This window comes from Serinus canaria, chromosome 3 (assembly GCF_022539315.1).
Source record: "Serinus canaria isolate serCan28SL12 chromosome 3, serCan2020, whole genome shotgun sequence".
In the NCBI taxonomy this organism is placed as follows: Eukaryota; Metazoa; Chordata; class Aves; order Passeriformes; family Fringillidae; genus Serinus; species Serinus canaria.
In genome coordinates, this window is record NC_066316.1 from 52,033,987 (window position 1) to 52,056,055 (window position 22,069).

Genomic DNA, 22,069 nt, shown 5'->3' on the forward strand with positions numbered 1-22,069 from the left:
TGGTTGTAAAATCTCTTGAGACAGAGGAACTGTTGCGCTGCATACATGCCTAATGATACTATAACGGCCTATTAAAAAAAGGAAGGAGAAAGATTTATATAACACTTTACAGGGACAATCACAGCTCATCAAGATATTTTTCTGTGTGAAATCAGGCCCATTTAAGGGAATTTTCCCATTTTTCACCCCAGAGGAAAAAGAAGGTGGGGGGTGGGGTGGGGGGAATTTTTTGTGCACATATACAAAACCCTCCAAAAACTGTGCATGCTTGAGCAAATTCACTCTTCTGTCTGTTAAACATTCCCATCCCAAGACTGTGTTTCAAGACACATCCTCCTAATGAACAGCTGGACCTTGTCTGTACAGCTGGGAGTACCAACACACAGCCTGTCATCTCAAAAGTGAGCCACAACCTATTCTGCAAAAGGTTGAGTGCCGTTACTTCTTTGCCTATCTTGCTTTTTGCTGCTAGCCAGCATCTCGCCAGGCATGATTCATGTTACATAACTCCAGCTTGTTAAAAACAACAGTTATGCAGCTAGGTAGTACGAAAGATTAATGAGGTAAATCCAGAAGTCGCTTATTACAGAACCCAGACAAAAGCTGCTCCTTAAATAATATGCCTATGCAACTTTAAACAAATGAATAAGCCGCTGCACCAGCACTGTTTACATTCAAAGTTAATTAAATCTTTCAAATTCAGGATCCTGTACTCTAGGCTACTCAGTGCCACTTCTCATGCCACTATGTGCAAACTCCCTAGTGCATGTGTGTTTTAGTTTTTAAAAGTGATCCACGTCCCTCCCCAGTCATCAGAGAATAACAGCTGAATACTAAATCAGTCCATTTCAATCACAAAAATGCTGTATTGCTTTAATGTTCTGGATGACTATGCTGAGATAAAATCCTCCTCCCTGAGTTAGCAGCAAAATGCTTGTGTTTTGCAAATAACCCTTTTTAGTCATATCCTGGCTTTGGTTATGAAGTGTAAAGGCAGCAGCCCGAGAGGGTTAAACAGGCTTCCTGTCAATGCTCTGCAAGAAGCCAGCCTCCGTACTGCAGCAAGGCATAGAAATCTGTTCAGGCCCAGTATATTCAGCATTATTCAGCACTATTGGGACCACATTCCAGGATCCCTCAATGCCCACCTGACAGTGTGTCCTCTGCATTAAGGCAGTGCTATGGTCTCCCCAAGGCAAATCACCTGACCATCCTGGTCTTTGCAGCTCAGCTGTGTCCAGTGACATGCTCTGTGGAGCAAGCCATTGCCACATAACTGTATTCTCTTCTCAGTCATTTCTCCAGGAGGTAAAACAAAAGGAAAAATAAAAAGAAAATTGCAAAGCTCATATTTCTGGCATCACCTCCCCAGCAGAGCAATGGGGAGGTGACTGGCTGCCCCGGGGAGGAGGCAGCAGCAGCGGGGGCCTGTGCGAGCACCAGCTGGCTGCCAAGCCCAGACCTGAAACTAGGTCTCAGCCCATTCGACTGCAGGGGAAGGGAGGGGGGGAAAAAAAAGAAGAAGAAGAAGAAGAAGAGAAAAAAAAAAAAAAGGCAGCAGCACTTTCTCAGAGCAGGAAGAAGGGGAGGCCACGAGCGTTTCCTGTTGTGCAGCTGAAACAAGCAAAGACGTCATTACACTTACACTCCCTCAGGGTGTCAGCAGATTGAGGGCCAAAGTTCAGTCATTTCCAATGCACTGCAAGGAGGGAGGTTTGGGAGGAGAAACCAGCAGTGGCTTTATTGCTAACAGTGTTCTCTGCACTTGCATAGCAAAACAGCTAAGCAGTCAGCTGCAAAGTATCGTATGTGACTAGAAACAATATTTGCTCAGGAGCCGTGCTGCTCTTGTTTTTCTTGTACAGCTTGTTAGATTGAATATTACTGCAATAGAGAAGTAGAATGAAATATTACTACAGTATCAAAATGTACTAAGCTTTTTTCTGCAGCCCATACTTTTGTAAGCATCTGGAAATCAAGTCTTACGTTGCTTTGGATCCCATGAAGTAAAACATGTTTTGTAAATCCATCAGAGCACTAGTGGGTAAAACTCCCAGATTCCCTTGACAGATATGGCCAGCATCCTGGCAGAGTGAATACAGAGGCTTCTTTTCAAATTTGCCTCTGTCTTTCTGAAGCAGGTAAGGTCCCACCTTAAGGAAAACAGTGAGGATGCAGGAGTTGGACAGTGGCATGTGGATGTCCAAGATTTGGTAACTGATTGTCAGCCAGGCTGTCCATCTAAATCTAAGAAAATCAGTAGAGCTGGCAAGCACAGGGGGAATCTGGATTGCAGTCCTACCCACCATTACTGCCTTCTTAAGCTAAATATTAGAAAGACTTTTGAAATGGAAAGCATTGACAAGAATCCAAACGAGATTCTTGTCAGAATTCCAGGAGGTTTCAGAGTCTCCACCAACCACTGGAAGCATTAAAGTGCAGTCTGAACAACTACCTGTAGGAAATGCTTTGGTTATAGCTGATCCTCTCCTGGGGCAGAGGGATGCACAGGCTTACAGTACACTCTCACTCATGAGACATATTCTAGACCCATTTTTGACAGTCTCTGAACAACGACTTAAAACACAGTGATAAATGCAGTCATCCCCCAACAAGCGTGTCCCAGCATACATCGAGTGTGACAGATTGGGTAGCAGGGCTCCACTTGATAGAAGTTGTTTTTCAAATAGAGGTACTTAACAAACCTCAGTGAAAAAGCTTACAAGGAGTTTGGAAAATGCTCTTCTGAATTCTCACACCATCATCACTAGCTGAAGAGAGTATTTTTGCCTTATTTCTGCAATAACCACCCTGTGGTCGCACTGGGAAGTGAAGTCAGTTTTCAGCCCTAGTAATTCAGCATAATAGAGCTGAAACTAGGCAATCACCAGTACATCTTGGATATACTGTGTCTTTCATGGGACATAAGGACTGTCACTAGCTAACCAAAACTGATCATTTTACTAAAATAAGGTCAGATATAGTATTTTACTAAACATTTTGGATATATTTTCAAACACATTATTCTACAAGGATACAAGCTGGTTTGGTTGTTTTCTACTCTTTCCTTTAAAGTTAAATTTTTCAAAAGTAACTTATCTCTAGGATTCATTGCCAGGTACTACTACTTCTTGTTCTGACACTAACTTGAAAACCTAATCCTGAAGGTTGTCAATCTGGCACTAAAAATCAGGACTCTTTTCAATATAAAAAAATAAGCAGAGAAATTAGTCTTTGGTGTTGACAATGATTTGCAGTACACAGGCAGTGAAGACAGTTTGGATTAGCCCAGTCAGAGCAAAGTGATCAGAATCTCACCCATAAAACTGTGGTTGCTGGAACAGAATCCAGCCCATATTATACAGAGCAGTGGGTGCAAGTAGTGACAATCTCCCGAGACAAGGACAAAGGGAGTGAACCTTCAGAAGTACTGTAAGAAAGTTTCCACTGGGCACAGCATCCTAAACACCACATATAAAAGCCATTCGACTTTCTGAAATCCAACCACTTGGTACCGCATTCACTCAGAACAAACTTGGCCAACTATTTTTAGACTCACGTCCAAGAATGAAGGAAATGCACCAACAATTTGTACTTCTGACCATACTGAGACAGCTGGTGCAGGGCACAGCAGCAGCACGGGGCCATGCTGTGTAACCACCAGGCACCACCACACCGTATCACAACAGGTTTCTGCCACACATCTACGGCTGCCTGTTGCAACAGAGGGTCTGCTAAAGAACACAGAATATAACAAGGAACAGCAGTGGATTCACACACCCATCCATGTCCTGAGAGTTAACTTTCATGTAATTACATCTTACTGTCCCATTAGTATACAAAGAGTATTAAGCCATCTCTGCCATGGTTTGAGGTGAAAAAAGTGGAATATGGTCTCTGCAATATCCAAATACGACCCTAATGTTTTTAAAAGAGCTGTATGTGTTGTATTGGGTTTTATTCATGAAATGGTTGAAGCTTACAGCAAAGAGACAGATGCAAACTGTGACCTGATCCCACTAGCAGTGCCCTAGCTACGCTGATGAAAACACTTACCTTTTCACTCCAGAGCAGGTATTGGTTGTGGTAGGTACAAATACATCTGGAAAACCACTCTTAAAGCTGTCTACTTACAAAGTATCTAACACCTTTAGTGATCCCCACAAACTCAGTTACACTTTCACTCTTTACAGCCCATCCGTACAACTTCTAACAAAGCCACTATAGTGTATCACTTAGGAATTCAAATTATGTACAAGGTTTTTCTAATTCTTTCACTTCCATTTTAAGAGAAGTGCAAGTGAAAAAGCCATTATCTTGAATTTTTTTGTTGTTGAATTGTCACATCACGAAGTGAATTCTCTCAAACGATCCTACAAGCAGATAATTAAAGTATCCTGCACCAATTTTATAATGAAAACAAGGCAAAGATGACAAAGTCCAAGCTGCCAAAATACCTGATAGCAGGTCATTATTTATCTTCAAAATATGTGTGGCAAAATACAGAAATGGGGGCAGGGAGGGATTATTTTTCACTGTGAACCTGGTGTTCAGCCTAAATAAGCAGTACAGAATGCAGGAGAGTCTGCCCATTGCTGAAGGGCACTATCCAACCACCAACACAGTGGCAGCAACTAGAAATTCCCAAAGTATTCCCCACCATTTTGTCTCCTCATTTACTGCACTCAGCTGCCCCATGCCATGCTCTCCTGCCCCAGGAGGACACTGCCACCAGCACTGGTCTCTCATGCCAGGTACCTGAGGGAGTCTTCAGGCACAGGGACGAGCAGCCTCCCTCCCATTCAGAAGCTACTGGGAAAATGCTACATTGCCAAAAGGAACATTCCAATTATATGGCAAGGATTTGGTTTAGGATGAAAACATTAAACTTGAAATGGGATGATCCCATATAGGGTAGATGTGTGTGAGTGTCTGTAGAGACAAAGTGTGGGAGTGTATTTGTGTCTGTGGTGTCTCTATACACATTTACATAAACACTTGTGCACATGTGAGTGTATAGATACAAAACAATATGTAGACATCTAAATATATAATTATATCTATAGTCACATTCGAAGTTTATATATAAAGTGATTTAGCTAAGTGGTACCAAAACCCTGTGATTGTAACTATCTTTTATAATTAATGGCTTATGGAGATTCTTTGGGCAAAACACATCAAGTCCTGGAGGCTAAGTGGGGGAAAAGGCAAGCCCTCAGTTTGTTGTATCAAGTATTCATATTTTATTTCATATGTCTAATCAAGACAAAGCAGATCTGAAACCCGCATTTAGGAACCTGAAGTTTTCAACAATAAGTAACCTAATTTCCAGAAACCACAATCAATTGCTAAAATACTTATTTAACTGCCTTCATGGAAACAAAGAGAAAACACTTTAAAAAACTTAAAAACATCAAATCAACTTGACTGCTTCTGTATTCCATTAATTCAACAAGATCCTAGGCAACAATAATATTTAGAATAAACATTTTTCTTATGGGAATAGCATTTTCACTCAAATTGACCAGATGATATCAATTAAAAAACCAAAGATTAGATACAGAAAACACATCTACTGACTAAAAAAAGTAAACTGCACCTCAGTAAGCACAAAACTTGTTTAAGAAGATATTGACTTTTTCTTTTGAAGGTCTTCTTACTTCTAAGGGGAAAATGCTTTTTTCCCCTTGAGTTATTTTGAACTAGTTCCAATCCAAACGATGAAACTCCATTCCCTAAAACTGCAGAGAGCACACCCTACTCAGTGTAAAACACTGCACTCCTACACAAATATAAAGTTGAATATACCCAAGGCAAACCTCATACTGATTCCAAGTACTGCACTTGGCCTATATGCACACCTTAAAAAAAAGAGAGGAAGATGAAGAGCAATATAAATAAATACAAACCAGCGATACAAAAATACAGTAACTTTCTACGCAATATACCATCTGTTCCTCCAGAAAAGCATGCTGCATCAAGCCACAGGGGCTACAGCTAAGAAAAGCCCTTGTAGAAAAGCCAAGTTCTGTAATGAGCAGTTTCAGAAGCTGTGGAGCACTGTACCAGCCACCACAGTAAGGAGGTAGCCTGTGATCCGCTCGGTGGGAATCGCCATCCCCCCGTGCTGTGGGCTGGGGTTACCCGAGCTGCCACAAGGTCCTCAGAGAGCTCCCCAGATGGAGCAACCCCAGGGTCAGAGGTTCACAGCGTGCCAGGAAAGCTGGGCCGTGCTGCGGAGCAAGCACTGGCTGTTTGAGGATGTGGTGTTTTGCTATGAGTTTTTTACGGGAAAGTTTTGTCTCCAGAGTTACAGACACAGTAAACTAGATTTCCCCGTCTACTCCACAGATCCACAGACCACACCTCCACTGCTGCTGCTCCCTTCTCTTGTACCGTGGATCTAGGATCAGCAAACAGAAATAGCTTCCAGAACATGGGAACAGGCACCCTAGTAGGCCTGCTGCCCCTGAGGCACAGGAAAAGCTGGAGCTGCTGCTGCATGCCAGGTGCTTGCTCACTGTTGTGTGCCTTACAGCAAATAAAGCGTGCGTCTTCCAGCCACTTGGGCAAGGAGGCAGGCAGGAGAGACCCAGATCAAAGAAGTGCTAAGGGGTGCTCTGTTATGGTTAAGAAGGCCAAGTAAGGTGTGCAGCCCTCTCCTTCCAGCTGGCAAAGTCTCAGGTACTCAGGATTATGTAGCAAGAATTTCCTTCTGCCGCTTCTATTGTTATTCATGATGTGTGTGCTAAAAAACGTATCCGGCCTTTCCAGACTTTGGTTGCATTATCACACCAAACACAGGCTTTAGGGCAAGGTCTGAGTTTTGTAAACCATGCTTACAGAGAATCTGCTTGTGTTCCCTGTCACCAACCCCAGAACAAACGATGGAATCACAGAACCCTGGGCAATTAGGAGACCCTACCCAGACTGGAGGGAATTTGTGAGCCAGCACATTATCACAGCTCTCATTAATAAAATAATAAACTGTGCAATTACAGTGGGTTGTACACATACCTTAGGGTATGCAATAAGGCACAAATTTAGAAATGGAGTATTTCCAACAACCAACAACTTAAACAGGCAAGGATCCTTATCAAACAATTAGGTTACTCAAGAACTACTCCAATAACTGGCCCTTTTTGCCCAGGGTTATACATTCTAGAACCATGTCATAAGCTTTCATTGAACTAGGCTTTTCTCCTCTTCCTTTTTTATTTTGTTTATACTGTTTAAAAAAAAAATAAAAAAGCTCATCTCCCCTCTAATCCACCCATCAGATGATGTGCAAGATTTTATTTTAAATTCCATCCAAGTATGGGGAACTGCAAAGAAAAACTCCATTATCAAGGATAACCTAATTCACTTTGGTGCTACTGGGCTACAGATGGATAAGTAGATACATAGGGCAGGTGAAATACACCAAAATGAAACATTATGAAATACACCAAAATGAAACATTACAATAGAACCATGCAAACCTTTTGTATAGATTGCTTTATCTTTCTTTTTACGCTGAACCATACCAGAAACAGACAAAAAAAAAAAAAAAAGCCCCACCAAAAAACCTTTGAAATTATGCCACTTGAAATAAGCAGGCATCAGACCTCATTGAAAAAAAAAATAAAATGCAAGCTTCTCACATCTTAATCATTTCAAAACCAAATAATGGGATTTCACTGGGGAGAGAAGCACACAGGACAAGATACAGCCTTGGCTCCAAGCAAGTTTCTTTTTCAGCTGGGTTATAAGTACAAATAACCAAAAAAAGCTAAAACTACTGCTCTAAAACAGTCAGTTGCAACACTTTCACCTCCAACTTCATGTACTTTATATTCAAATCACAATGAAAGCACCTTGGGGTATATAATGCATAATTTTTTTTCTAAAATACCTTATACCATCTGGCAATGAAAAGATCATTTCAGTTGAGAGTGACTTTCGCTGTAGGTCTTCTCTGCCTGAAGTATCCAGAGGCTGATTCCATGCAGACAGTTTTTCCAACAGCCTCACCTGGTGTTACTATACTCAATGAAAAGCAAACCTTGCATGCTGAAGGATTCCATTTATAGGCTGGGGCAGTCACGAGGAGCACTATTTCAGCAGTACAAGTCCTATCTACAGCTGATGGCAAAATCCTGGCCTCATGAAAAAAAATCAAAATCAATAACTTCCCATTCTGCACTTTTATTGGTCAGGACACAATCCCAAATGACAGAATTTTCATTATATTCACAAGAAATGAGGCAGTTCACATGGTGTCATCTTCTCAGATATGGGGCACTAATTAGAAAACTGTGAGATGAGGGCAAGACGGTTTTGTGTTGGCTCCAGAGAAAGTGAAACTCCAGCAACAAGATCCGTGTGGGCACGATGCTTTTTAGGACAGCTTTGATTTCCACCATCTATTTGCATGGTTAGTCTGCTCATGGATTGACTTTCTGGTCACTTTCCTAGCACCGAGAGAGCTGGCAGCACCAGCTCAGCCGCAGAGGGGAGGTGGGCGTCCCACCAGAGCAGCAAAGCTCAGAGAGCACCCCACTCAAGGAAAGTGTGCTAAGGCACCACTGATGACAGGGCCTGGGAATGACCCTTCCATCTTCTGAGCAGAGTGTTGTGTGACTATGTCCTTCAGAAACATGAGGATGTAAAAGGAATTCAAAGTGCTTCGGCTTAAAGGCAAACATCTTTATGGGGTCCAACAAAACATGGCCTAGGCTGAATCAGTCACTGGCAGCTAAATGGGGCCATGCTCACTTACTGATCCTGCTGCATCCCCCTGGCACAGGAACAGTGGATAACACTTTAGAAAGATACCCTGGGCAGACTGACTCTGATACACACTCACCCAAGTGAGACCACCGAAGTTCCTCACTGAGAACAATTAATATTTTTCACCTTTCAACAAAATGTGGCTGTGTATATGCATCTGTATAGACATTTGTGAAATAAATGCTAACAGTCATACATTAATAATTCAAATAAATTTATTTATTTTAAATATTTTCTTTGATAGTCAACCAACAGCAGAAGTTGAACCTACATGGAATCCAGGAGAAATCTTCCTCCCAGTGACAAACAAGCCAGATGTCCAAGCATGAGCTCTCATGAAATTATTCCAGTTATACTGGTCTATGAAGGAGACAGGACATGACTAGAGGTAAAAGCTATGATCGCATATATGTACATGAGCCTAGATGTATATACTTAGACATGCATTCTTAAATATTTCTTCACACAATGTGGCAAACCCTCTCCCTTTTCTGCTGTAATATGCTCATTTTTATGGGAAATCATCAAAGCAGGAGCCAAAAAAAAGGGCATTTTTGGCTGAGATAAAAAGACAAGTATAATCCCATCACCTGCATGTGACACTGAATTAGGCAAGAAAATTGAGACATGGCTGTTTTTTAGTGTGTGAATCTGTAAACAGCCATCAAATGTATTTATTACACTTTTGGCTCACCAGACAACCCACTTGACTGAGAAAAAGAAAATCAAAATTGATTTCATTTATTCCCCTGCTTGCTAGTTAAGTGGGTTGAACTATAGGGATTAAATGATACTGCAAAGAAATTAAATCAAAACCATGCATAAGCAAATGTAAAAACAAATACCTTCAAGCACTGAGCGAGATAAGAAGCTTCATATTCTGTGTGCAAGCTACCTGTGGAGACGTCAAAGTTGGAAGTTAGAGGATGTTACCACTGTGTCCTTGAATGTGCCTTCCATAGGATCTTAGTTACTCAGCAACACATGCCTGTATGACTAGAGAAGGGACAGGGATTCTAAAAACTGTATTACTAAAATTCTGTAGGTTAGAGGGACACTTGACCTGCTAAAAATAACTTCCAGTAGGCAATTATAATCCTGCCAATCACAATCAAACCTCCCATCCCCATCTTACTGATCTTCCCTCAAAGCCTCATCCTCAACCAGCATACATCCAAAACTGTGTATTTAACACCCCTGTTTTCTTCTATAATTAATAAGGAAGTGAGTGAGAAAGAAAATTAAAAGGTTTCTCTCATATTCCCTCCATTTGTGGAAAATAAGCTACACTGAAGTCTTGAAGAGGTGTGCATAAAGGAACTCCATCGTCCCATGTGTGTTTCTCTTTCCTGCCATGCACAGGCTGATCTGGGGAGCAGGGGAAGGGAAGTCAGGGTACATCTACTGCAAGCTACTTCACTGCTCCTACAGAAGAATGAGCCAAGACCCCAAACACACCACTATAAAGCATCACACAGAGGACATACACCAAAACTAAAGCAAAGGTTCTTCCTGTACACTCATCTTTTACAAGTGAATGTGTCCAGTCCAGCCTCCCACCATGGAGGCTTTGGGTCTGTCAGCCTTGCATGAGGAAATCTGTACAACCCAGAAACAAAACAAGCATTTCCAAGGTGACATGTAAACACATCCTGTCCTTGCTCCAAAAGAAAAATTTGGAAGACCTGACATTTCGATTCCCTTCTCCATTACTTTCTCACCTCTCCTTCAAGCCTGTTCATAGGTAATAAACAGAGTGGTTGCTTTTTTTTCCATTAAGAGATCACTAATTTAATAGAATCACTGAACAACTATATGAGCTGAGCTAAAAAACAAAGCAGAGAAAATGAACATATTGTATGTCATCCTTTTGCCTCTGACAGGACCAAAGTCCTGTCAGACCAAATAAAGGTGCTGTCATACTACTGAATATCAGCTCCAATTTACAACCTTACTTGTTTAGAAAAAAAATAGCTGACTCAAAATTGCTCTACTAATTACTCCAAATCATGTAGTAGTTTTACTAATGCATGCCTGACTCTAAAATCCTTCACCAATAATTAACATTACTCACTACAATAAATTAGGTCAAAGATGAGCACAATTTGTGTATTTAATTAGTAATCAGGTAAATCAGAGATTAAAAATATATTATATATCAAACATGACAGAACCAACTTCACTGTCCTTTTGATCCCAACATTTTCCACCATAAAAACCAACTGCAGAGGTAGCAACACTGCATTTGGTATCACTCTAGACAAATACCTTTCTGTCAGTTTGTATTTCACTAACATCATTTCCTCCTAAGCGTATTATATAAATGACTCCTACCCTTACACTTACCACAAATTTCTTCAGATGTATCAGTAACATCTTGCTAAGCCTGTATCAAAATTCAACTGTACCTCACAAATTAAATACATGTAGCTTATCCATTATTTAAACCTTAAGAAATCAAATATTCTAGCCAAGCAGCTCTGTGAAAATATTCACTAACTTTTAAAGCGATTTTGCTACTATTGCAGGACCAAGCATAAAATGATGGAACAGATTGCAAGTTTTGTTTGACACAAATTTACTAAGAATGTTGGAAGAAATTAAATTCACATAGCTTTGAAGAGATTTTAAAGAAAAATCTCTTTACTCAAAGAGCCTAGTATTACAGCCACACCTGGTGATCAAAACAGATTATCATATCAAGACAGCAGGAAGATGTCCAACTTTATAGTCTCATAGTTGATAGTTTAATCCAATTTTTACCAAACTGTAGAAACTTTTATTGAGTTACACAGGACGGGGAATTTGGCTGTAGGAGTCTATGAATGTCCTGCCAAAGATAAATGCCTTTTTTACTAAAGAACTATTTTACTTCAGACAAATGCACTTAAAAGGCTTTTCATAAACAGTTTCAGAAATTGAATTCATAAACATAACTGATTTTAAATGGGAAAAAGTAAAAAATTGTCCATTTCTATTGTTACAGAAGACCATGAATTGTACTTGATTTTCTTTTCTAAAACATTAACAAAGCAGTTTTAGAAGTTCAGCTCTCAAGATGAATCAGTGTTTCACAGGTGCCACACAGGACTCAGCTAACACTGTCAGCGCGCAGAGGTGTCAGTGAACCACGGGCCTGCACGATGCTCTAGGGCGTCTCTTCCACTGCTAAGGTTTGTGCAGGAAGAAAGAAAATCACATCCAGTCCTCAGAAAAATTGACAACAGTTAAGAGCAAATAAGGATACTATTTTTCAGCTAACTGAACTATTTATTTTAGCTGTCTTTGAGAGACAAGCAACATAAAACTCCACACACTTCTAGAACTTTTATAAGCGTGCTACACACAAAATGAACTACACTGACCTGTGAGACTGGCAATAGATGCCAGCAACTTACGCCTCTGCTGAATACTGACTTTGGTCTAAACTGAATAGTTTTTGCTCTAACTAAATAGTGTCACGTCTTGTTGTCAAGGAAGGGTAACCTCTGTTATTATTTCATACTATTCTTTCTTGACACACTACACATGTTTTGTTTTAATGCAAGCCACAAACACAAAATACATAAATACAGAGAACTGGGACTTTTATCTTACTAAAATAAACAAAAACAACAAAAAAAAAAACCACACCAACATGTAACAAAACCCCACTGTCTAATAAGACTAATTTTGATAACCCTGATCCTGTGCCATTAGATTTTTTAAACTTAGAGCTCCTTTCTGCTAAGCACAGATGTTGGTCTATGGAAAACCTGCTCAATAAATAATATTATTTCAACAAAATTCTCTGATGTTCTATATCTTACACTGTGCAGTTAGAACTTTCTTTCAGCTTTTTACATTTCTTTAGCAATACTACTCTCTGTAGCCACAAAAGTCTAAACTTCACCGTAAATTACAGAAAACAACTTGGAACTTTTCCCCTTCCTTTTTTTTTTTTTGAGTATTTTCTTATGAAGAGTGTCAAACTCTACTTTATTGCATTACTTTTAAAATGTCACCTGACACTGTAATTTCAATTCCCGTTCCCTCCTCTAGTTTTCACTGTTCTATTAAACTGAACTATACATGCAAATTACCTAACTGCTTTTCTTTGTATGAAATCTCCAATAAGCTACTACCTGAAAGAGAAACTTTCTGTAGCAGTCAAACCTTGAATTTCTCCTGTATGACGCAACAGCAATTAAGCTAAGCCTTTCAAAAAACACTGTACATTCTTTTCCCCGCCTTTTTTGCAACTTTCATAAATCAAAGATTTTAGCAAGAGCTGCAGCAGTTTATTATGAGTTACTTTAGTTGAAATTAAGTGAACTTCCACATTTAAGAACAGATGTATTCTTTACTATTCTTTTTTTGGGTGTGCAGGATCAAATTTCTTGTACATGAGTTGTATTTTTCAGGCTCTGTAAGTGTATTAGGGCAGAACTACCAACTAATAGGAAAAAAAAAAAACAAACAGAAAAACAAGAAAATAATTTTCTGTAAAACACAAATTGAGGTGCAACAAAACAAACCCATGTGTACATCAAGTGGCCATAAACTCATTACTTACTACATTATTACATGACTTGTGGTTACCATGTCATACTTAGAAGGAACTTTTCTGCTGAGACCAAGTTTACACTGACAGCAATAGAATGTGCATCAACAAACTCAGAAAAAGGGGACATGATCACTATACAAACTGGACATATCAGTATCACCATGTACCAGGGGAATTTACATCAGATAATTAAATCCATGTTTATGCCCTGCATTACTGTCAGAAAACCACTCCAGTGGTACACTTTTGGGAAGGTATGCCCTGAGACTCCCACCCAGAGAAAGTGAAGGGGGGAAAAAGCATGCACAGGTTTTTGCTTATTCAAGTAAAAGGCAATATCCAGGTTCAAAAAACAGTAAAAGAGACACATCCAGGGCAGAACAAGGAAATACAGAAACATAAGCAATACTGTAACCAAAACCAGAGGGGTCCACACCCCACTGCTGTTACCCTGGCATACAGAGAACAGAGTGACCATCTTCCAGATGTACAGAATGTGCCTGGAAGACAAATGAAAACAAGCACCCCAAATCCACAATACTTCCTCAGAGCAAGAAAAAGCTTTTATGTTTAGACCATATCAATGATGGCAAGAATTTAATCACAAGACAATAAAAAAAGGCAAGCGATTCCTGACAGCCAAAACTGCATATGGTACTTTAATGTCTTATTCTACACTGGGGATTTTGAAATACTATATAAGATTGTTCCCCCTGTCTATATCCTCCTGCACTTATTCCAGGCTCATAGCTTTGGGAAAGAGTTCTCAGGGACAAAGCTTACTGGGGACAACCTACGACAAATGAGTAGGGAGGCTAAAGCCAATCGTTTAATTCATGAACAAAGCAGAATGGTGAAATAAGACGTCCATGATACCTCCCACTTCTATTTTAGTAAAAAGAAAAAAAAATTAAAAACCCCAGATGTTTCCAGACATTAATATAGTCTTTAATTTCACTAATGATTTCTTGAAGTCTAAACAGGGGCTTGCTACTTGGTTGTCATGAAAGACTTCTAACATTTCGATTTACAGTGGATTTTTTCTCTCAGGCTGTCAGACCAGCATTTCCACAAGTCCCAATTTCACTTGAGAATTAAAAATATGGCTGCAATGAACTGCTTTTTAATATTTCCTGCTGAAATAGGGGAGTCGTTGCAAAGTCTTACAAAAATTTTTAAGTACCCAGAAGAGAAACAAGGCTGTACAAAGCTGCTATTTCGTATCAGAATGGCACAACCAGCTTGAAACTTTCATTGTTCTATCATAATTCTGTGCTGCTTTATTTAAATGTAGCATCCCAAATTACTGTCTGAATGTGTGAAAAATACCATTCTCTATTTTCCATCTAGCTTACACTTCCCCTTGCTGTTTCTTCACTTTTTTAGCAACTGCTAGATATTCTATTGAAGGGAAAAAAAATAAAAGAAAAAACCAAATACCAAAACACCCAAGCAAACAAAAAAATCTCAAACAAAATCTCTGGTTAAACTACAGAAGAAAGCCAAATAACTTAAAAAATATTTAATCTGTAGCGTACTACTGCAGAGATGCTGTTTAAGAAATCTTGAGAAAATAACCCTTCCTCTTTTAAAAAAAAGAATTTTTAAAGCAGTTTCCTCATAACTTTTCAGACCTTTTTCAAATAACAAAGGTATGCAGCCTCTGCACTCAACACTCCTGTTCAACTCCCAAAAGTATTAACAATTAACTCTTCCTGAAGCCTTTAACCTCTAAGAATAATAATAATTATGCATTCCTCCTGCTTGGAGGACCAATAATTTAAAACCACATACTGACAATCTGAGGTAAAACGGATAAATCATCTTCTCTTTACCTTGCGTGAAGACCACTGACGTGAAGAACCAACTTTTCATGGGCCTGATTCATGATGGGACAAGAGGAAGCCAGTACTCAGCTCTGGCAATTTACCTGCAATCCTTAGGTAGAATAAACTATAAGCAGGTAGTACTTGCTGAGCTGTACAGGTAACTATCAGTATAACCAACCACAGCTTATTATAAATTTGAAGGATGGTAAGTCATATTTCATAATCCAAGTCATATTACTGTGACTTATACATTACTATGACTTGTATACAGGAATACTCTTAAATAGCAAGCCTTTTCTCTTTGATGGGTAACTATTGCAGTATTTCACTAAGTAAACCACTTCTGCCAGGCACACAGCTCCTATATTCCCACTACCTTACACAATATGGTTAAACTACAAAAGCAGTAACAGTAACTGCCCCTGCAGTTGACCAAAAATGATGAGCAGAGGAACATACAAAATGGTACTCATTACTTTCACTTCTGTTTAAATCAAATTCACCTTGATTCTTTTTTTAAAAGCACCTAAATAAATGAATAAGCAAAGAAGTTTGCCAAAATGCTCAACAACAAATGTCCTGCTTTAAAAATGTTCAGCTTAGTTACAAACATGCAGACCACGGTCATAAATTTGCTCACACAACTTAATACAGCCAATGGTATTAGAAATAGTTAAAAGTCAAAAAAGAATAGCCTTGTAGGGTGCCACCACATAAACTAAACATGATATACTGCCAAACACTCAAGTAGACACATGTACCATTATTCAGCAAGGACCACATGAATGCATATGGCTCTCTGTTTTGTCTTCATAGTAACAAGAAGGTTTGTAAACAGATCGCACATATGAGGCAATCTAGTCACTTGAGAATCTAATAATCTGCCTTTATAAAGAAGCATTCTGCACTGTTGCCACACAATTGGACTTAGATACACAATTAAAAGACCCCTACATTTGTGCTTTGGGACAAGTGCTGCTTGATTCTATCCTAATCCATAGCGGTAAAGTTTTAAGAAGTCACCCCAGTCAGGACATACAGAACTGTTATACCCAACAGCCTTTGGAAAATAACATCAACAAAACAGATACAAGCTATTAAAAATGCGGATTGTTTGAGCAACATAAGTAATGACACACTGATTTCGAACTGTATCATGACTGCCTTTGCACAGCTGAAAACCACAGCAATCTTCAATATGTTTGCAGATGACAGTACTTAAAACTCACATGAAAAAACCCTCTCAGCCTATTCTACAACACTTAACTTTTTGAGAAATGAGACAAAGCAAAAAAAAAAAAAAAATGGAGAAAGTTTCAGATAATCCATACCTGAAGTTTCAGAAATATCTCCTGAGTGGAAGGATCAGGAAAGATTTTACATGCAAGTGTAAATAAATGTAAACCCCAGGATATACTGCATCTATCTAAATATGTCCACGTGCTGCAAATCCAACAGGCTGAGACTCTCCTATCTTTGAAAAACAGATGCACTTTTTCAGCATGTCTGTATATCATCTTTACTATCAAAATATTGAGGATTCCACACCGTGTCCTGATAACCTGAAGATCAAATTCCTCTGGTAGTCAGTGGTAATCCACAACAACAACAGAACTTAAAACTGGGCCCACTGAATTTGTACCTCGTTAGACCAGAAGTACCTTTAATCTAGCAATTACTCCAATTACCCGGTGTCCCCAGAACTCCTGACGATGATGACCGGAGCCCCCTTGCGCTGGGAGCTGCACGAACACGCGCCCGCAGCTCCGGGAAGCAGAGAAATAGAGACCTAGCCAGCAATGCTTCCCCCTTCTGCCACCCTGACCACTTTGTTTACTTCTTTCGTAATAGCTCTCAGTATAAATTCATTAGAAGAAAAAAATAAAGAAAAAGTGACACCCTTGACTAAGTCAGCACAAAACGTTTAGTGCCCCCTCAATTATTTAATAATGTACAAACCCAGACAGATTTAATATTAAAGTAGGCTTCACTTTAAAATGAGACGAGAAACTATTTAGCCAAATAGTTCTGCTGAAACTCATTAGTATTTCGATTACTTTACTTTAAAAAGGTTTTTAAGAATTATTGCCTAAAAAACCCCAACTCTTTAGTGTTTCAGAAGTTTCATTTCTGCAACTATCATATTAAAAAAAAAAAAAAACACTAAAAAAAAAAAAAAGGTTGACCATTAGTGCCAACTAATAAGAAAAACAGAACCCTTTTCCGGGAAATTAAGCTCTGAGGAGGTTTATCGTTGTCCCGGGGCGAGCCCCGGCCGCCTGCCCAGGGAGACAAGATGTGCTGGCCGGCGGCCGGCCGGGACCCCGGGCCAGGCGCGCTGGGGCGGCGAGGCCTCCCCCCGGCTTCCCCACCCGCGGCCCGGAGTTCTTGGGGACACCCAGCACCGGGAGCCCGGACACCACCACCCTCCCTCCCCTCCGCCTCGGGCTCCCTCTCACGAGGGCAAGGCCGTGCGGCGCGCCAGCCCCCGGCAGGAAGGTCGGGGCGGGCTGCGGGGCATGACCCGGGATAACCCGGGGCTTTCCCCCGCCTCCCCCCCGCCGCTTGACCCCGACGGCGGGGACACGGCCGGGACGCGGCGGGGCAGCTCGCCGCCCCTGCCCGCCTCCCGACGCGGAGCCGGCGTGCGGTGGTGTATCCTGTGCGATATCCTATGCGACAGGCGCGGATGTGCCGCTTACATAATCCCCGCCGGCCGCACACGTACCCCGCATTACATAAGGGATCGTGCCCCCGCCGGCCCCCGCGGCAGCCCCGCCGGCGGGCGGGGGGACAGAGGGAGGGAGAAAGGGAGGGACCCGGCGGCGGCCCCGGCCGAGCCCCTCGTTAACCCCCTTCCTGTGGCGTTTACACGTCATGGAACATTCCCGGAACGGGCCAACGTCCCACCCACTTCAGGGAACAGTCACCGCGGCGCAGCGCGCACACGCACCCCGGCGCGGTGCCGGGTGTCCCCGCACACACACGCACTTCCCCCGTGTCCGGCACCCCCGCGGGGACGCGCTGGCAGCCGGGGCACGTCCTCTCCCTCCGCTACCTCCGGCGCCCTGCCCTCCGCCGCGCCGGGTGGCCCCGGGCGCCCCCCCTGCCTCGGTGCCCCCCCCATCCGCTCCCGGGGCGCCGGAGGCCGCGCTGAGTGCCCCGTCGGGTCGGCCCCCCCGCGGGCGCCTCTCCCCGTCGGTGACCATGCCCATTCCCCGCCGCAGGAGGGGATTACGCAAGGCAGCCTTCTCCTCATCTGCATACACTTACAAGCCGGGTATTCCCCACATTTCCTAACGGCGTGTCACCGACAAAGGCCTGTCCCCGCCGTGTCCCCCCTCCTGCGCCGGCTCAGCGGGAAGGGCCGCCGGCCGTGGTGCCCCGGGGACGGTGCCGGTGCCTGCCAGCGCCCGGAGCCGCGGCCACAGAGGTGACTTACCGGTCCGGCGGTTTTACAGCCCCGCCGGCTTCCCCCGCCGGCGCCCTCCCGCCGCCTTGCCCTCCATTTACCCCCGCGGCCCCGGGCGGCACTCGGAGCGCCGGCCACAGACCCCCCCGCTCCGCTGAGCGCCCTGCCTGCCGCGGCCCGACCCCAGCCCCGCGGCGCCCCGCACCCGAGCCCCGCCGCCCCGGCGCGGCTGTCAGCTGGTGCCGGTGACAGGGAATGAGCGGCGGGCAGGGAGGAGGGGGCTGCCCGCAGCAGCCGGTGCTGCTCACCTGGGAAATCACCGAAGAGGAAGGAGGGAAGCCCTCCCAGTGCCCTTGTTGTTGTTGTTGCTGCTGCTGCTGATCCCGCCGGGCGCTCGTGTTGCTCCTTTGCTAAGGGCTCGCCCGGAGTGAGGCGGCTCGCGGTGCTTCTTTATATATAAAGACAGACAGAGATATTCCAGCGGCCAAGGGGCGCCCGCTTCACGCGTTTATCTTAAGGCAGGTCATTCCTCTCCCTCTTTTTGGAAAGGCTCATCACCATCTCCCTGACAGTGGCGGAGGGGCTGGTGTTGCACGGGGGAGAGGCGGAGGCCCGGGAGCCGCAGCCCGCCCTGGCCGCGGCGGGAGGGAGCGCTCCGCGCTGCAGGCGGCTCCGCCGGGCTATTCCTGGCACCACTTCCCAGAACAGAAGTTACAGGGCGGCGAGCGCGGAGCGAGCGCGGGGAGCGCGCCGCCCGTGACGTCACCGGGTCCCCCCGCGCGGCGGCGGGAGCGCTCCCGGGCGCGGTGCTGGGCGCTGCCCGCCCTGGGAGCTGCGCGGGGCGGGAGCCGCGGGAGCTCCGCGCTGGGGAGGGCGCGCACCGAGGAGGCAGGGCCTCGCAGGGCGAAGCCGCGGCCTCTCCTCGCCGGCGGAGATCGCCTCTCCCCTCCCCCTCCCCGCCGAGGGAACTCCCAGGAGAGCCAGTCCCGACTTGCCGTGCGCAAGCCGCGCGTCCTCCCGGCCTGAGAATTTCCTCCGAGGAGCGGGATCTCCTGCCCCCTCCCCTCCCTCCGCTTCCTTTCTCTCCCTCCCCCGGCCCCTCCACCCCCTCGCTCTAGCCTGGCCGAGATCGCGTTATCTGTCAAGGAGAACAATACACCGCCGGGGCTCCCCGTGCCGGCCGTCGGCCCTGGCTGCCCAGCCGAACCCGGGTCTCCCCCGGGCGGGGAGCACCCCGACCCTCGCTCACCCCTCAGCACGTGGCCCCGGAGGAGGGGCGCGCATCGGGCTGGCCCCGCGAGGCTCGCCGCCGCCCCGGAGGGCAGGGAGCCCGCCGCGCCGCCCCGAGCTGTGCCGCAGACATACGCATTTATTGCAACACCCGCTCGCCGCCAGCGCCGCGGCCGAGCGGAGCGCCAGCCCCGCGAGCGACCCGCGCCGCCGGCAGGGCGGGCGGCCGCCGCGCCGCCCCGGGTAACGGGGCTCGCAACCCCCGCCGCCTCTCACGGGGCTGCCCGCGGCCAATGGGAGCCCGCAGCGCCCGGGGCGGCCGGGCGGGGTTCGGCCGGGCCGGGGCCGGCGGCGGGGTCGCTCTCCCGCAGCAGCCCACGGCGCCGGGGCAGAGAGGCGCTGCAGGGGAAATACCCTCCCGGCCGGGCGAGGCGGTGCCCGTGCTTCCTTGAGACATCCCACCGCCCTTCCGCGGTGGTTGGGAGCCCACCACGGGTTTTCGGAACCTTCGCCGAAGCAGGACCCGGCCCTGGTCCGGCACCGACACACACCCCGGGTCCTGCCGCTCACACTGTCTTTGAGTCAGTTAAGCCTGAGCGCGATTCCGGGGAACAGCGTTTGTATTCCTGAGATTTGCCACGGCTGCTCGGAGAGTGAAGCTCAACCGGCTGGTTCCCCCTCCCGGCCGCTCAGGCAGTGCGGGGGTCCCTTGCCTGGCCTCGTCTGGTTTGGCTTTGCCGTGGCACCGGCGACCGCTGGGTTTTTGACAGCAGGTCTTCACTTACTTTTCAGAGCAAATTTTCTTTTGGGGAATCTATTCAGCCGCGTCTATAGGTTACTGAAAGTTGATTCGAAGTGATGCCAACTCGCAGCACCGTCATGGTGACATCGAAAGTCATACTTGGCATCTGAGATTATTCTTTTGACTGAAATCAAGAAAAAAATTGGTCTCATGGATGAAAAGGAAAAAGTTTATACATAAATCATGAAAACAATGTTTTTTATGGTAGATACCAGAGTGAATAAAACCATTATTTCATAATTTTAGTAGCTAAGAATTTTAACTTCTTCCTGCATCTTTGAGGGACTAATAACAATTCAGTGCTCAGAGCTGGCAATACAGGGACATAAAAGGGCATAGAATCCATTATTAAAAATCTTCTCATGCTGCTGTGGTCTTTGGCCCATATTAATTTTGGTGATCTCTTAGTCAGATTCCTAGTGCTTCATTTTGCTCAATCCAGAAGGTGCAGGAGAGTCTTGGGATTTCTTGGGGTTTCCCTCAAGTTATGTAGGCACAAGATCATGTGACCATAATTTCATAATTTCATTATAAATTATGACTTCTTTTACAAATAAGGCTTACTCGTACAAGCATGTCCAATACTGAGAGGGCTGAACAAAGAGGGTTTTGCTCCTTGTTAGGTCCATGAGCATGTTTGTCTTTGTTTTCCTGATTTTGTTGTAAGTGATACTGTCATTCCTGACACTAAGTATTGTTTGACTGGAATTATTCTGTCTGAGCAAACATATTGACTTTGGGCTTGTGATCTTTATTTGATGTCATGTTAGAATAAGTCAATGGGAAATGGGAGTGCTTAGGATTTGTTTCAAATTGAAGTTTTCCCATCCTGCTGTTTTCTACAACAGTAGCATTTATGTCTGCATCCAAATGATGGCTGCCACTATCTTCCCCTCCAGGAGGCTGCAGACTCCTGACCAGCACCTTTGACTTCTTTGTGTATGCCCAGCGTTGTCATCCTCTCTCCTCCCTCTTGCAAGACTTCAGAAGTTCATTTTACTGTCACAGAGACCAGCCCACAGAAGGTACTGCAACAAGGTTCAGTGTTCAAAATAGGAGTTTTTTTACAATCAGTCTCCAAGCAAAGTAAAAAAATGCTTCACCATAATGCCTTTCAAAATAAGGGTCTTTTTCCAATTACACTGGTTACCTCAAGAAGCTATACTGTGTGTGCTTTCCCCCATTCTCATGGTATTGCACCATCTGAGCCACAGCCATTTCCTTCACTGTGGCTCAACAAGCTACGTGCTGAAGCTACAACTCTTTGGCACTTTGGTGCTTCCAGGGGAGAGAGTGAAGCTATACCTGTGCTCAGAGAGAGACCCTCACTGTTCTGCAAAATTTGTTTGGCTCCAGCCCCAGAGCAGGTTTTGACAAGCTGCACAACTTGCAGCTGCAAGGGTCCTTAGCTTGGAGGAGACCTCCCCAGCCAAAGAGGCACAAAGATCCTCACAGGGTTCCTTCAGCCCTCTCCCTCT

General features: G+C 44.4%; 1 protein-coding gene across 15 annotated transcripts in view; it reads right to left on the reverse strand.

The window, feature by feature from the left end:
- The window catches only part of HIVEP2 (HIVEP zinc finger 2), a 137,047-nt gene extending 117,477 nt beyond the window's left edge, over window positions 1–19,570 (reverse strand). For 6 of the 15 annotated variants that reach the window (XM_050973180.1, XM_050973175.1, XM_050973178.1 and 3 more), the window contains exon 1: window positions 18,868–19,570. The gene's annotated coding sequence lies outside the window, so the exon portion shown is untranslated. Of the gene's footprint in view, window positions 1–9,617; window positions 9,668–15,153; window positions 15,257–16,478; window positions 17,138–17,875; window positions 18,032–18,867 lie in introns of those variants that run through there. The other 9 variants (XM_050973187.1, XM_050973184.1, XM_050973179.1 and 6 more) reach the window with 5 other exon arrangements.
- Between the last annotated feature and the right edge of the window lie 2,499 nt (window positions 19,571–22,069).